This window comes from Cyanistes caeruleus, chromosome 2, assembly GCF_971803275.1.
Source record: "Cyanistes caeruleus chromosome 2, bCyaCae1.hap1.1, whole genome shotgun sequence".
Classification (NCBI taxonomy): Eukaryota; Metazoa; Chordata; class Aves; order Passeriformes; family Paridae; genus Cyanistes; species Cyanistes caeruleus.
In genome coordinates, this window is record NC_141702.1 from 104,512,065 (window position 1) to 104,529,247 (window position 17,183).

At 47.7% G+C, this 17,183-nt stretch overlaps 1 long non-coding RNA gene across 1 annotated transcript; it reads right to left on the bottom strand.

Annotated features, from left to right (window-relative positions):
- Positions 1-915: 915 nt before the first annotated feature.
- Positions 916-16,842, bottom strand: LOC111926300 (uncharacterized). The gene is made up of 5 exons (XR_002862838.2): positions 16,717-16,842; positions 12,679-12,817; positions 11,435-11,520; positions 3,544-3,687; positions 916-2,971 (listed from the first exon to the last, which is right to left on the bottom strand). It is a non-coding gene; the product is annotated as an uncharacterized LOC111926300 (long non-coding RNA).
- Between the last annotated feature and the right edge of the window lie 341 nt (positions 16,843-17,183).

Sequence of the window (17,183 nt, forward strand, 5' to 3'; positions counted from 1 at the left end):
AAATATCACAAATTCAACATGAGCTCAAGTGCTCTGTTGGCTGAAAGAGCCAAAATAGTTTGGGTAAATTCTGTGTCCTCGATGCAGCAAATTTATACTGGGATCGGCAACATTCGCCTTTATTAATAGCCTGGATGTCCTAAGCGTTTTTCTTTTTCAGTTCTCACGAGTTATTTTCACTATACAGCCTCCCATGATTACCCAGCTTTGGGAGCTGATTGGATCAACTCGTGGGATAAATCCCCACAGATGAAGAAAACCCAAAGCAACACACACCCGGAGAAACAAGAGTGTTTCTATAAAAAGTTAGGAACATGTGTGTGGTACTGTGGGTATAAACAAGCCTCGACACGTATCTCTGCTGAAAAAGGCTTATTTTGGTTCGTGGGGCTTTATGCAAAGGAGATTCTGGTCATGCATCATGTGCCACTTTTGGTGGTACCTGTCCCCTGAGCAGCCCACAAGTGCTCAAGGTACTACTCAACAAGGGTAAGGGAACTATATTTCCATGATAGTTCCCCTGCTGTTTGTAAAGCAGTGCTAGGGATCAGATCTGCCTGTGACTTGCTTTTGCATGAAAACCTACCTTCTTTCAATACTTTGAATATCCTAGGAAAGACTATTGTGCAGGGACAGAAAGTCCTCATAGACACAGTGAGTGCCGGATGGGTGGGGAAAAGCCTCTGGGGCAAATGCTTCACTTAATTCCCAGAGCCTGTCTAGGCAGAGATGTCAGGTTGTACAGCTTACAGCAGTGATGTGAAACACCTACAGCAACATCTTGGTCCTGTAAAAATCAATAGCAAAACCCTCCTGAACCCTGGACTGATGCCAGGCCACGAGAACAGCAAATTGTGCAGAAAAAGCCAGAGTCAGAGAAAAGCTACCAGGAGAAAAGGAGTCAGTGCTCAGCAGGAGCTTTCAAAGGCCTTTTGGGTTTATTTCCTCCAACAATGAGGTATCAAGGGAGCTTGCAGGATGGATTTAAGCCTCTACAGAGGGACTTGAACAAATCAAGATCTCCATGAAGATCCAACACAGACTACCGAGGGTACAGCAAAACGTGCGCTGAGGTTTCTGGGGATTTTAACTCCTTAACTCACTGAGCAGGTAGAACTGCACAAACACCAAAGCATGACTGCAGACCGTTTCCCTCTCCCACATTCAGGTCCTGTTCTGGATCATGATCACTAAAATGAGTATTCTGGGTTTTGTTTTATCCCCCTCCATGTGCCTTTTTGTGCCATACTCAGGCTCCGCTCTAAAAGACACTTTTATTCATATTCTCAGGGGTTTTGTTTGATCTTTGTATATTAACAGGATGAGCACTAACAGCACAGGAAGACATTCTTCTTGCCTCCAACTCAGGTATTTGGACACAGACTTGCCAGCTGCCAAAGTCTTACTCAGTCCCTGGCTTGGACTTGCTTAAAGCATATAAAATCTTCTGGGAATTTCTCTGTAAAATCCATATGAGCATATGCAAACTACTTTCCTGCCCTCCAAGGTTTGACACAGCATAACCCAGAAGTACCAGGCTGGCAAACAGACCAGATCCCAACATATTTCATAATTCCCAGCAGTGTGACTATTAGAGCTACTCTAGAAAAAGCTAGCCAGATTTTTAACTGGGGAAAACCACTGCATTTTCACTCCCTCTGTGTTTCAGAAATGTCTAAATATCTCTAAATGAAAGAATAAAAAAACTAGCTGGAGGTAGAATCTGCCAAGGTGAGATATGTCAGGCTGAGGCTGAAGCAATGGGAAGCTTGTGAGTGTCCCTGCATGGATCACAGCTCAGCCCTGCTGTAGGAGAGATAAGGAGCCCCTGCCAGCATCTCCAAAGCTGCAGAGGATGCTGCCACCACGGCTGAGACACCGGGAAGGGCCCCCCACATTCTGGTGTCAGCACTGAGCCTGTGGGCAGGCAGTACACCTGGTGTGATGTCCTCAAGAAAAGCAGTGCAGAAAGCAGATCTGTGCTGCCCAAAGTGCCAGACTGTGCTTTCCCCCAGCATACACACCCACAGACCCTCTCTGCATCCTACCTGTGATGTGTGCATCTGCCTCTGCCAGAATGACAAGAGGGACCTGGCCTACAACAGCACCCAAAGCTGAGGCTGTTGAAAAGACTGGGAGCTGGAAGATACTTTCTTCACAGCCACTAACAACATGGAGATTTTAGCATCACCCCTCCACGTAGCTAAGACAAAAATAACATTTCTATAAATGCACCACTGTATTCTGACGTCACAAGACTCCAAATAAAATCACTCCAAGGCATTAGAAAACAACTTACTATTTATCTTAATAGAGCAAGCTTGTCTCTCATTTTTCCTTGTCTCTTCCCAGCAAGGCCCTAAAGCCCCTGGAGGATGACTATTCTGATAAATTGCATAACAAATTACATTTCAGGGCTGTACATCTCCATCACAGAGTATGGATGCAGTGTAAGGCCACCTGTTTACAGGAGCTATTTTGGGACACGGTGGACAGCCCTGGCTTTCTCAGAATCCATCAGCAGTCAGTGTTTGTTCCCAAGCATGCACACATACACCCACCACTGCACGCGTCTCACTGACCCAATGTTCCCACATATTCCCCCCAAACATTTCCCTTCACACCAGCGGATAACCAGGAGGATGTTCCACTTGAGAAGGTCTGATAGCAAAAGGAAAGAATTCAGCTCCTCCCCGTGGTGGGCTTCCAGCTTTGATCTCCTGGATAACCACTGCATCTGGTGACCATCTGTGGTTAAAAATGGCTTCCCAGGAAAAAAAATGCCTAGGCTCAGCATGGGGAGGTCAGTTATTTTTAACCGAAACCCATTCCACCTTGGAGCCTGAGGAAAACAAGCACGTTCAGCAGAACTGGTCCTTCCGAGCCAGCGAGTGCTATCACCACGCAATGTTGCTTTTGGCAAACAAACCAGTATCACCTACTTGCCCGGGCTCATCCACTTACAGCATGGCTGCCAAGGGAAAACAGGATAAAGAAAGGATGACACATTACTAATCTCTAACCACGCATGTTCAAAGTGCAAATGGAAAGAATGAGCACCCTTGACACCACACTCCCCTGTTTACAGCAGGAATAACTGGAGCCCGGGATGTGGCCGGGCAACTTTCCCCTGAGCATGAGTGTGCCTCTGTCCTAAGGAGAGGGTCAAAGGGTGAACTGTGACTCCAAACCTCTTCAGCTCCAGAGCTTCTGAGCTGGAATCTCACTTCTGAAAGTCAGTCACAGCAGTGGCAGGGATACAGTGACACTAAACCTGGGCCCTGTCAGACCAGCAACTCCCACTGCAAGGCAACACAGAGCAAGGACTCACTATCTGGACTGCCTACTGTTCAAGAAACCCTGAAAAAGCAAAACCAGGAACCCATAGAATGGAAACCCTTCCCTCATCCTTTCTTCATCTTGCCCATTTGCCACGGGCAAATAGGCAAAAAGGGGAAGAGCTGCCCCCCATCTGCATCTCCCTGCCCTGGTCAACACCCTGCCTCATCCTTGGGACCGTGGAGCTGGGATGCTGCTTCTCACCTGCTGTCCCAGGCCTTGTGCAGCGTGAGGGCTGCAAGCCTTGGCTTTGCAGTGCCGGGATGTGCAGCCCTGCTGAGTCACGGCTGCGCTGTGACTGACAGCCCCCTGCTCCAGGAGCCTCCCAGGCCTTCAGCGGGGCAAGTTCTGTAAGCAAGGATGTTATGTAAGTGGATAGCTATTTTTGTCCAAAGTTTGGTTCTGTACTCTGCGAGACTAAAAATACACTCACACAAAGCTAAAGAATGTGTTTCTCCCCGTCATCCTCTGCCCAGTGGTGAGTATCTTGTTTTACGTGCACTGCAAAGTGCAAAGCTTCTCCTTTGTAACCTGCCTCCTCCTCCTCTGCCTTCATCATCTCCTGAGCCCACAGTCCAGCACTCCAGACTCAACAAGGACTTTCACCATACTTTCCTTGCTGGCCAGAAGGTGGTCAGGGGCCTGGGAGCAGAAGCCACAATGAATAAGGTGTAGCCTCAGACACAAACAAAGCCTTTTATTTTGCCCCATGAAACTTTTTTAACTCAATAAATCAGACCTGCCATAATTTTGATGCTTTGAAAAAAACTCCCACTGAACATCTAGGAGATTGGCTACTGTTAGTTGAAGACTTCAGGCAGTTAAATGATACTTGCTAATTCTGGTGCTATCCCTGGGCCCAGACATCTGTCCCTGCCGGCAGGTCTAATGAGGACTTTGGTCTGCTCAAGAAAGACTTATTCATCATCAGATCTCTTTGCCTCTTATTTAAATGTTCTGCTTCATGTCAGAAGAAAGGGAAGGAAAAAAAATCTATAAATAAAAAGTCAGCAGCTATTTTTGGAAAAGAATTTTCTTCCTGGTGCATGTGTCTGTGTGCGTGTGTAAACAATTGTCTTCTGCATTTTTGTCAGCTTATCTTATCTCAAACAAATACCAAAGGCCTTTTTTTTATTTTTTAAATATTATTTTTATCTCTTTTTTTTTTTTTTATGGCCTGGTTGTCTTTATCAGTCTCTCTAAAAGACTCCCTCTGGGGTCAGGTTCTCCAAGCACCACCACACTCCCATGTGGTGCCCACTGTGGTAGCTGAGCTGCAACTGATGCTCAAGGCAAAGTCTGGCCCTTGGAGCACCCTTGGCAAGCTTGTAAAGACGTCATTCCCGACAGCTTTCCACCTATATATTTATACCTGCTTATTGCAGATACACTTTCAGCCAACACCGTGCTAAGGGGGTGCACCTGGGACTGGTTTTTGGCTGCAGGGAACTGCTGTCTGCGCCAGACTCCCCCTGCCCCTCAGCATCCTCTGAAGCACACTGCCACTGCCTCAGAGAAGGCTCTTTCCAAAATGAGCAAGGGGGGAGAGACATTGCTAAGGTGCCCCCAGAGCAAGCTGGAATAGCCTGCCCTGGGCTTGGAGGAGCAGGCAGGGCGGAAGGGATTTCAAAGGAAATGAGGTGGCTGCCGCTTCAGATGGATGGGTATTTCACCGAGGAGAACAGGCAGGATATATATAAAGTGAAAAGCAACTTTGGGAGAAGAAATGAGCTGCTAACAGGAATGGAAAAGCTCTCCACAAGACACAGCAGCCTTATGTGTGCTGATAAGAGATAGGGTTGAGTGGAACATCACATTCCTGGACCATTCATAGCCCTCCTTCCTATGAAAGCAGCAAGCTCTGGGGGTCGATAACACAGGAATGTCAATGCAGAGCTAAAAAAAACCAAAAAAACAACCCTCACGTGTGCTGTTGCAAATATTTCCAGGTACTTGGGGCTTGTTCTGAAAGCACCCTACTCAAAGTCAGGGAGGGTGATAACTCTGCTCACCAGGCTGGGATGAAGGCAGGCAGAGGCAAGGAGGCTTGAAAAAGCTGTACTGGCCTTGCTGCATATCAAACCATCTCACCAGCAGCAGAGGTAACCAGCACCAGACAGAAAGAACAGAATTACTCAAATGCTGGAGTTGCCAAGACAATAGCAAGCATGTTAGAGGGTTAAAAAGAGTGATTGTCCTTGTCCCCAGCCTCTCACTGCCAGCATGGGAGACACAAGCTTGTACAGACCTCAGATCCAACAAGTGATGCCATTTGCTTCAAGGAATCATGAAATAAATAGTAACTTTTAAACTATTTAGCTGAATTTCCATCCTGTTGAACTCAGTTCTGTCACTGCACTAAGAAGGGCCAGAAATTAAGTGTTTATATGTGGCAGAGGGGACACTTCAGTCCAACCCAACCTCCCAATCAAACCCAGTACTTGATCAAAATCTGTCAGCTCATCTTTCTTGCAGTGCAAGAACTCTGTGTTTCCTTGATCCAGTTACCCAAAGACTCTCGAAGGGCTTATGGCAGCATGGAGAATTTTTGGTCACCCAAAGGTCCTGACTCCCTTGCTCTCAGAATTTCACAGACTCCTTCAAAGGCCAAAAAACCAAAATGGAGAACAGGATTGAAAATAGTTGTGTTTCCTCGCTTCTCTAGTTTTATGCTTTGAGCTAGCATGGGAATGTTTTCAGGTTCCTGTGTGCCCAGGCTCCTGGCCCAACATATCCACGCCCTGATCTTAAGTGGCAAATGCACATGCTACAAGTGCAGTCACACAGGGGCCACATGTGCTGCAAATATCTGAAAAAAAATCAGGCCGACCAATTCTGAGTTTTATCAGTTCTAAGCTGTGATTCTCAAAACTCTCCCCCAGATGCCTGAATACAATCCTTTGCCTGAGCTCAGCTTTCCTTGCTCAACATCACCTACTACACTGGTAAGCAGGAAAACAATCACAGCTTTTTGATCTTCATGGTGGCAGAAAATGTTCCAGAGAGGCCAGTGCCACGTGGCTCCTCTGGTTAACTCCCTGTTGTCAGGGCCACAGGATGCTTTTAGCAGGGCTCCTTCACCACACCTTGCAGGAAATTCAGGGCTGCCTCCAGACAGAGCTGGCTCTGGAAACGAGTGCCTGTGCTCAGTCTGTGCAAGCAGACTCCAAGCTCTCCATGCACCACCTTGGTGGGAAAGTAAATACCAGAAGTCAAACAAAAAACTCCTCCCCCAGTTTCCAGGGCTGCACTGTGAGTGTACATTCACACAACCTGGCCAAACCCAGAGCAGAGGTGTCTCAGCTTCTATGGGGGTTAGGGCCAGAGGCTGGATTCAGCTAAAGTCAGTGTGGCTTTGTGGGTGCAAGCTGGACTGGAACTTCAGTCTGGTGGTTTGAAGAGGATGGAATAACTTATCTTTGATTTAAAATGGAAAGAGAAGCAAAATAAAATGGTGCCATTCCTTTGCAAATCCTGCTGCAGTGGGCTGCTTTCTCCAGCTGACAGGGCAGTAGAGATTGCTCCATCCAGTTAGCTGGTCTTGTGGGACATGAGAATTTCCCATCCTGTTGGATATTTGGTTCATCTCTCTTTCCTAGGGTTACCTCTCCCTCCAAAGGCCTTCCACAAGGCTGAAGCCAAAGCTTTAAACTTTGTGCGGTACCAAACTGGCTTTTCTGTACTCACTCATCTTACAAGCACAGTTTGGATCTTTGCTCTGAGTTCTTCTTGGGTAGGGATTTCCTACCCCTGTTTACTCTTCTGACGCATCTCCAGGCAGCCGAGTGTCTCACAGCCACCCACTCAGCCTTATGAACAAGCATGTTTCATCCCAGTTTCAACAGTGCTCCCTGGATTTCCTCTGCTGTTAGAAGCAAATCAAGTTACATCTCACCCAAGCAATACTACTGCAACGCAGAGAAGAAAAACAAGGGAGGCAGAGAGGACTTCCAGGCAGGGGAAGGGTTTCCAGCAAGAAAGCATAGCAATGATGATGAAGTGCAGCACCCAGCTAAACACTGCCTGCTCCCTGTGGCTGCCCCAGGACCCACTCTGTGCCTTCAGCCAGAGCCACCCCAAACTGTCATGGTTTCACCCCACCATCATCTATCCACACTCTGCCACCAGCTGACAGGTATCTCTCACCACCTCGATTTTCTCCTGTTCATTAACTGCATCACTTGTGTCAGTCCCTGCCTGAGGTCACAGTGGGTTCTTCAATGCCTTGCCACTCATATCATTGCTTTGGTGTCAACACTGCCAGAAAATGTGAAAGCTACATTTGCCCTAATGCTTTCCCAGGCAGTGCAATCCCTTCTAATTGGGTTTTGTTGTTCCTGGCTCACACCCCTGCAGGGGGCTTGCAGCAGTGCCAGCATACCCGTATGGAAGTGTTACACTTCAGCCTGCCAGTGGCACCCACCTTGTGCTTCTTGGTGCCAGCAAAAGGTCTTTAACAAAAGGCATGTTTGTCACCCATGGCCAGCAGTCAGTGTCACCCAGGCTGCCCCATCAACTGAGACTACCCAGGTGTTGACACCACAGATCCAACCAGCCTGGGAAGGCCAAGCCAAGGAGTGACTGAACGATGGTGTCCCACACAGAGTGGGAAAATGATGCCTCGAGTGATCCTGGGCACGAACAACCCCAAATAGTTCTTCTCCTGCCTGATTCTGCAGAGAGGGAGGAGGCTTGAGCTCCCCCCAACACCTTTCTAGGCAGCAACATCTTTACTTAAGCTGAATTCAAGGAGGCCAGTTAGACCACAGAGTGGGATGAGACCAAGCCTCCACCACACAATTTCAGGCAGGAAAGTAGCCTTCAAATACTAACTCAGATGTTTTGTCCCTAGGGCAGAAGGAAACCAGATGCCAATATCTTCAGATTCCATGATAAATTCCTTTCCCATCTGGCCTCCCCTTCTGAGGACTTCAGAGAGGACTGAAATAATTGGATGGTTTTCTGAAGTTTCCTGTTTGCAGTTCTCCTGGAAATGGTAATAGGTCAGTGGCCTCATTCACACTGCCCAGGTGCAAATACACCTTGAGCAGCTCTCTCAAGTAATTTCTTCAGGTAATGAATGATAGTCTTCATGTTTTCTTCTGTTGCAGCTTCAGATGACATCTGAATTAGCAACTAAAAATTAAGAAGACTGAAAGAGGATTTGTAGTAACTGGGGTGCCACTTACTCTAGGGACACATTTGAGTTGGCTGACTGGCAGGTGAATTATTGCAGAATTAATTTTAGTGTCCCATCTCTGTTCTGTGCTGACAGTAGCCTTTCAGAAGGTGCAGTCAAGCTTTGACACACAAAGTCCATCTCTATTCAGACAACCCTTACAGGGCAATAAAAAGCTTGATCCAAAAATATCCTTCATAATCTTTACAAAAAAAAGAAAATAAGTTTTCCAAAGGTGAGGTGGTGGTTTTTTTTGTTTTTGATATTGTTTTGTTGTTGGGTTTGTTGGTTTTTTTTGGGGGGGGGTTGTAGCAAGTTACAATACAGAAAAGCAAGGGAATATTTCAGAGCCTCATTTCCTGTTATTCATATACTGTAAACTGTCTTCAGCACAAAGGGCTGAATATTCCCAAAAGCTAAATGAAAAAAAACAATTTTTACATGATTCTATATTTATCCTTTGTATTTTATATCTAAATCTGCATTCTCCTCGGACACACAGACTCCTTCACACCTGCACACAGGTTTACCTGCACACATCCACACTTCAGCCCATCCAGTTACCCTTTAGAGCAACATGCTTTACTTCCAGCTCGGTGGAAAACCCGGCTGCAGAGGCAGGATTTTCTCCAGATGTGCTGACCTGAGCAGGGCAGGGGGTGCAGGGAATTGTTGCAGTCCAAAGCACCACTGCAGTGCCAAGCCTGAGCCTCACCCCAGGCTACAACCAGGGATCCCTAATCAGCTGGTTCCTGGCCAAAGGCGTCCCTTCCACACTTCTCTTTGCAGATACTGCTGGGCAGCGATTGTTACCTATCCAGGTAAAGGTTTACAGTGCATTCTTTTAAGGCCACTCCTTTTTCCTTACTTATTCCTGATTTTCCTGCTTACTTATTTCAGAGCCCATCCCAGCTGCTGGGCCGAAGTACAAACCCTCAGGGGGCACAGCAGCATTAGGACATTTCCCCTTTCCAGCCACTCAGAGGCAGAAAACACTGTCTGGCAGCCTCTCTGCAGACCCCGAGCCCTCTTCTCCCAGCACCCCCAACCCCACAGCCATCCTGTGCCTGGAGAAGGCAGCTGGCTGAGCTGCCACTTCCCTCTCTCCCAGCCCAAGTGACCTTAGTGTGAAGAAATGCTTTCCTGGTATTCAACCTACATTTCCCCTGGCCCAGTTTATCCCATTGTTTCTACTTAACCCTTCCTCAACAGCCTCATCACCCTGAGCAGCTTTGACTGAATTTAGCTGCCATACACAGTTCTGATATGATTTAGGGGCAAGTAATTCAGATTAGCCACGTACCTGGCACCCCAAAAGCCAGGCTGTGTGCCTGTGCCTTTCACACATCCCTCATTCCAGGTCTTGGATTACCCAGTGACTTCCTATTGGAAATCATCAACGAGAAATGTTGATCCGTGGATCAAACCTATGGAGCGAGCCACTTGCCCACAGGGAACATCCCCTCGGAGCTTTCTGTAGGATTCCTTTCTGTAGGATTCCTTCCTGCTTGCTTTGTTTGCCCCACAGCTGCTCCTTCTCACACAGTATTCCCCATTGGAGGGGTACACAAAAAGACACCTCCAAAAAGCACAGCTTCTGCATCAGGCACAGCAGGGCCACAAGAATTGAGAATGGGATGGTGGAAGCAAAAGAGCTGTGTTTGGAGCTTTCAGGTCCAAGGTGGATCCCTGAAAACCTTTCTCCTGGGAATAGAGGTTATGGCAGCTGGTGTGGGGCAGTCCCTCTGAAGCCACAGGCACAAAAGCATGGTTGTCTTTAAAGACACATAATGACCCTTTTAAGGCGTAATTTATCAGAAGGGTATTAAGGAGAAAGCACTGGGATGTTACAAAGCACCTTCATACTGTGCCTGACTTGTGCTACCTACAAAATCAAAGCCTGTTTCTAGCAAATTTCCTGGAAAGCAGTTTGAGCGTTCTCATTTTTTCATGTTTTCTGCGAATTTCCATTACTCCCTCCAAGTACAAAACATTTCTTAAAAAAAAATCCCCGAGATGCAGATCAACAGAGGAGTGTTACAGGGTGCCTTCTGTGGGAACCACTGAAGTACAATGAGCATCCCTTTGTAAAGGCCAGAAGTCCCTCTGCCTTGTGATCCTTTTAACCCTTTAATGCTTGTCACACTCTCCAGACAGCACTTCTCGTCCATACCCTTAACGTGTGCATGTGAGATGTTACTTTTACATTGCCAGATCTCCCCCAGGTTTCCTACCCAGTGGTTCACTGCCTTTCAGCCATTCAAAGTCATGTCCCAGGAACTTTCTCCTTGGTCCCAACACTTCTCTTTACCACTGAATCAACCACAAGCGGAGCTTTTCTTCAGCAAAACTCCCCAGCGAAAATGGTCCAAATTTGGCCTGTGCAAAGTTTTCACCTTTGCACAAGTTTGTGGATTAATTAGCAGATTTTCAGGACTTAAGGATGCTCAAAGCATTGTCAAAGGGTTAACACCCAAGACTGTTTTCAGAGAGTGAAAGGTCTGGCTACAACTTCTCTTTATTTCCCTCTTCCTCCTCCCTTTCCCTTCTGCTTCTTCTTTTATGGGCACATCTCTACTGTGGCTCAAAAAAAAAAATAATTAAATTTTAAAAAAAAAAGTTGCCCTTGACGGCCTTTTTTTCCCCTGACTGCTTGGAGCCATCAGAGATCCAGTCAGAGGGTGGCTTTTGTAATAAGGAAAGCTTCTTCCAGGCAGAGGAAGACGCTGCCTGGGGCTTCTATATTCACAGCCTTTCTATTTCTGGCTCTCCCTTTTCACAGGGCTTTGTTTGCTAAACCCTGCTCTCCCCCACGGGACATTAGTGAGCATACTTACCTCAGAAACAGAGCAAACAGAAAAACCCCCAGCCACCCCGGCACAGCCCACCCCAGAGATAAGGGGCTTTGCATCTTACCTCTCTGCCTTTTCTACGTTCAGGAGACTAATTAATAGGAATGCCTCAACGGTTTAAATCCTGCTTTATGGATTTCAATTTGCCTCCTGCGGTAGAAAATAAAAAGTAATCCTATTTTCAATATGGCCAGGGGTAGACTGTGCAGACACCGAGCCCAAAGCAATGCGAGAAAGGTCACTGCAATAATGCGATGCATGGGCTCAGAAAGCCCCAAGCAGCTCTGGGGAGCTGGCATCAGATGTTAAGGCAAACCTAAGGGCCCCAGCCCTCCCTCTGATCACTGACAGAAGGATTTCAGCCCATGACATCAGCTCACAGCCCTCCCAAACCCCAGCATCAAAGATGCGACTGCTGCCTGCACCAGATTTTGAGACAATCCTTAAAGTTCCTTGTCAAGGTGCCTAAAACACACAGGATGGGTAAGTCCTGGCAGGCTCTCAAGATGTGCACAGAAAATGCAGGGATATTCCCTCTTCCTTCTGAACTTTTGTCCCAAAAGTTTTCATCAGTCTTCCTGCAAAAGCTGTGTTTAGTCCAGTCTCATCAGTGAGACACACAGCTAACTGCTCTCCCGTCCTCTGAGGGCTCCAAAGCTCCCTCCTGTAGATTTTCCATCAGTGGTTGTTTTGAACATTTTTTCTGATGTCTCTTGAAACAAGCCAGTGTTCAAGCACAGCCTGTCTGACACCTATCCCGAGGTCAAGCCAATTATTTTACTCCTTGCCCAGAGCCGCTGAGGCAGTCACAGCTTGCACCAATCTTTTAACATTTCCACCACCTCCAGCCGAGTGCAGTCTGACTTGGGAAGTTTGCACTTTGTCACTGTTGACACCTGCAAAGTCACCAAAAGCATATGGCACCTCCCCAGCCCTCTCCTGAATAGTGAGTGCTTTTTATACTTCTCCTTCCCTGAATTTCATACAACTGGTCCTTCAGCCAGAAATTCTCTAATCCTGAATGCAAATTTCTCCAGGGTCTGACACATTTTGATATGGTACTGGTGACAAGTGTGTAATGGTTTGCATCTACATGTGAAACCACCCTTATGCCAGGAAGGGACGGTCAGGGAGTTGGTTTAATCCTGGATGGGTCTCCAGGCTCCCAGCTACCACCACCAAGGATTGATCTGCCCATGGGAATGCACTCTCATTCACATCTTGTCTTGCCAGCCCAGCCAGTTACTGCTTTTTCAGCTCCAGCCCACCTCTTCAGTTCTTTTGAGTTGAGCACAGACACTTTCTCACCTGTCTCACCAGGCAGATGAGATCTGTGTGCCCAAGGCACAAGTGCACGCCTGTATCAGCAGCTCGAATGCAGCCTGGTGATTTCCAACGGGGCAACAACAGTCTTGCCAAAAACAGCTCTTGGTTCCCTAGGGACTTGCTGCAGCAGAAACAGGGCTTCTCAGAGAGGAATCAAGTCCTTTTAATTTGACAGAAACCCCTGAGAAGCTCTGCCAGAGTAACAATATTCCCCCACTGCTGGCCTGGATGAGCACTGTGAACCTAGAGGTGAAGGACTTTCATAGGCCATTACCCAGCCTCCCGAGCCATGCAGTTCCCAGCTGCCACACAGAAGCTCAGTCCCTGCTCTTTTTCACTCTCAGCTTGCAAACAGAGTGTGAAAACACATTTTCTCATCTTCAAATGTTTGGTTTTTGGGTTTTTTTTGTTTCCTTCTCAGCATATCTGCCCCTAGCTTATCACCTTGAGGTGCAGGGAAGAAGACACTCAGCATTTCAGGAGATGTCATGTTTAACCTTGTGCATGATAGAAGCTGGAAACATGAATTATCAGTAGCACTGGGGCATGAAGCTGAGAATTAGGACTGCTGTAACTTGGAAACTTCAGACACAGCCACAGGAAGATGCCGTGATGTGTTCTTTTATCTCAGCCTAACTCCCAGAGGGTCACTGTCATACAAACTGCTTGCTAAAACCCAGATACACCTTCAGTCTCACACAAGTTACAATTTCAACCCCTTCTTCCCCTGTTAAAATAACGATCAGAGATGGTTATTGGAAATGTCAGAAAACCTTGTTCCTATTTGAGACTTTGCAGGCTTGGTGACCCTCCTGACTACCGAGACAGGCAAGGGAAGCCTGGCTGGTCCCGAGTGCCAAGGCAGAAAATCATAAAATCATTCAGGTCAGAGAAGACCATTAAAATCATCCAGCCCAACCATTAACCCAGCACTGCCAGTTCCACCACTAAACCATGTCCTTAAGTGCCACATCTTTTAAATGCTTCCAGGGAAGGTGACTGACCACTTTCCTGGGCAGCCTGTGCAGGGCTTGACAACCCTTTTGGTGAAGAAATTTTCCCTAATATCCAATCTAAACCTCCTCTGATGCAACCTGAGGTCATTTCCTCCTGTCCTATTGCTTGTTACCTGGACACAGTCCAGCATCTCAATGTCTTTCTTGGGGTGAGGGGCCCAAAAACTGAACAGAGGCGTTGAGGAGTGGCCTGACATCCTTTCCCTACCAACAGCACAGCTGCATTTTTTGGGTGTTTCCATCAATTGATACCAGCGTGATTTGCAGATGAAAGCAGCACATTATCATCACTACTGCACTTTTTGGAGAGTGGCAAGGCTGAGGTTGAAGAACAGCAATGGAAATGAGACAGAAACACAGAAGATGGTCAGGGAAGTAGAGCAAAATTTTGTCTGTGTAACCAGCTCAGGTCAGGATGTCTCCGTTGTCCATGAAAGTCCCTAGAAATGGGTCTTCAAAGGGCTGCCTAGAAGCATCCAAGATGCCAGGCTAGGGCTTACCAAAGCTAGTTTCTTTCTCCATGTGAAATTTCACATTTTTACTTACATTTAGCTGCTCAGGACAAACTCCAAGAAATATCAGCTAAAAATGTGCTAAAACATGTCAATAGCACAAAAGGAGGAACAACTTTGCCTGTCCCCGGCTCTTTGAACTCTTCTCCCAACCTGGCAAAGCCTAAAGCAATTCAGAAACTGATGGAGAGGCTCTGTTTGGGTAGAGGCATGATGTGCCATGCTGCCAGGTAAGGACATGGCTACAATCCCAGAGTCCATTCACACAACCAGAGCCTGGATGTGCATCAGTCCTCAGGAAAACTTTGAGGTTTGATAGGTCCCTGAGCTAGGAAGTCAACCTATGTCCTCCAGGAAGACATCATTGCATCCTTCTTCACCCAGAGGGGAAACTCATCCGTGCACCCTGGAACACCTCTCTTGCAATTGTCTCTTCTAAGCATCTCTTCTGACACCTTTCCCAGCCCAAACACTTTCTAATAGAGACAACACCAAAGATCTAGCTCTGACCACAATGTGGTTCCTGACTTTATACCAGCAGCCAGTGCTGCAGGTACTTCCAGCACAAAGATATTTATTTCAGCACAAAGACTGGTGCAAAGGGCTCACTCTGATAGGTATAGCTCCATGATCCTCATTTGCAGAGCCAAAGCCTGGGGGACAACAGGGTTTTCCTGGGAAGGCTATGGCTGTCCTCAACAGCACGTGACACCCTGCTGCACCACCGCACTTCTGTGCCTGCCCAGCGCCACTGGCCCACACAGTGTTGTCTCTGCACCACGGAGCAGCACCTGCCCAGCACAAACTAATCTTCTGACATCCAAAATCCAGCACTGACACACGACTGCTGGACTGCAGGAGAGGGAGCAGCAGGTCTCAGTGACTGGAGCCTCATTGAAATGCTGCATGCCCACTCTCAGGAGCTGAGAGCACACCGAGTATGAAGGACGAGCAGAGGGAGCAAGGGGATTACTCAGGATGCTCAGGGCAGTTTAAAGCAAGCAGGCGTGAAAGTTTTGCTTTAGTAGTGGTCCTGCAGTGAGGCTGACACATCCAAACTCTCCACCTGTGTGCATCCCCACTTGGATCAACACCCTTACAGGGTGTTCCTAATGGTCTGTTGATTTCAACAGATGTCCCAGTAAATGTGTCGGAGAGGGAACAACACCCCAGTAGCAACTGCAAGTGCTAAAGCCCCACTGTTTGGTGCAAAAGAGAAAATTCATCTAGAGAGGGTAAGTTATCAGCAGGTCAAGGGGATATTTGCAATTCTGGCACCAAGCAGCCTACCTCAGAGCAGGGGTAACAGGGGCAGGCACAGCACAGCTTCCTCTGTGATCTGACCTCAAACCCAGGGTCACCTCCTTGTTCACCTTCCCACGGCTCCTGCCACCCTCCCGACATGTCTCCATCCTTGTAGCAAACATCACTTGCCAGGCCCAGCCATGCCAGGGCAATGCACACCCCAAAATCCACCTGCCTGCCAGTTCCAGGTAGGGGACGACCTTCTGTTGACCATGGTCCAGTCAAAGCACTGGGCCTGGGGAACACTGTGTGGGGCAGAGCAGCTCGGCCACATGAGGAGGGGTGAGGCAGGCAGCATTCCCTGGGAGCATTCCCTGGGAGCAGCCTCTGCCCAGGATCAGAGTGAGGACTGAATTTCTATTCTGGGGCTGTCTGTGCTTCCTGTTTGGTGTGACAGCCTCAAAGGCGAGTTAGTATTTATAAGGCTCCAGTCACATCATCCCATTATTCCCATGAAGGCAAGAGGCTGCTGGGGAGAGAGGAAGAGAGAGCAAAGCACCTCAGCAGCCTGCCCCAGCAGTGGCACTTTGCAGGGAGGCAGAGCAAACAGCACAGTGATGTCGCTGATTTCCCACCTCCTGCCACCGAGCAGCACAGAGAGGGCAGTCAGATGCTGGGAGCACAGCTTTTCTCTCCCCAGGTGGGAGAGAAAAATAGTGGAAAAGGCAAAAAGGACAGGGGAATATTTTTTCCCTCTGGCAATCTATAAGATTGCATCTATAAACATACTTCAAAGACTTTGTAGACCCAATGACAGGAGCTTTAAGGGCTTTTGAGTGATGTCAGCTTCTCAGCTGGTCCAAAGCCATCCCTTCTCCAGAGCTGTTCTGTTTTCTGATGCACACAGATCAGTGTCATGCCATAGAGGCCCAGTGCCTTCTGCATGGGCAAGGAGAGAAGCCTCCAAGGAAGGGAGGGAATGCTACCAGGGCCCCAGGAAGAGGCAGCAGACCCCATCAGCCCACCCTACCCAGGCCACACACAGCAGGGGAGATGGACAGCAAGGCAGAATCAGGAGAGAGAAGAAAATGAGAGCATCTCACAGAAGGAATTTGGGGAGTAAAGGGGAACACAAGACAGGAGGGTGAAGCAGATGTGGCAAATGGAAACCAGAAATAGCTCCTGTGCACACAGGAGCCCTCAGTAAGAAGCAGCACAGCATGAATAAAAGCTGTTTTGGGGCTTACCTCAGGATGCTGCTCTTCTGTGTTGCACAGCACCTCTACTAAGCACAGAGAAAGACATTTTGCTCTTGACAGGAGGAAGGGGCAGAGAGGTGCACCAGGAAAAGATCCTGCATCAGTAGTAACCCATAGCTGAAGACAAAGGCCTTTTATAGGTGAGACAGCCAGGTTAAGAGACTTCAGTAAATCTGATTATTTGCTTCACCTGTGCTAGGAGAGACTTGCACCTCATGGTGCTGCACATGAATAAATGCAATTAAGAGGATGAAGCACCAGGATGATAAAGTGATGGGAATTGTGCAAGTTCCCACCTAGGTAAAACCCTCTGTTTCAACTCAATCAGCAGTGGAAATTATTTGCTCACTACTTTTTCCTTGATTTTGAAGCCTCCCTGAGCCTGTACTTGCAGGACCACAGTGACTTGATGCAGGCTGTATCTCAGTCTCTGTTTTTCCATGGATTGGGACTCA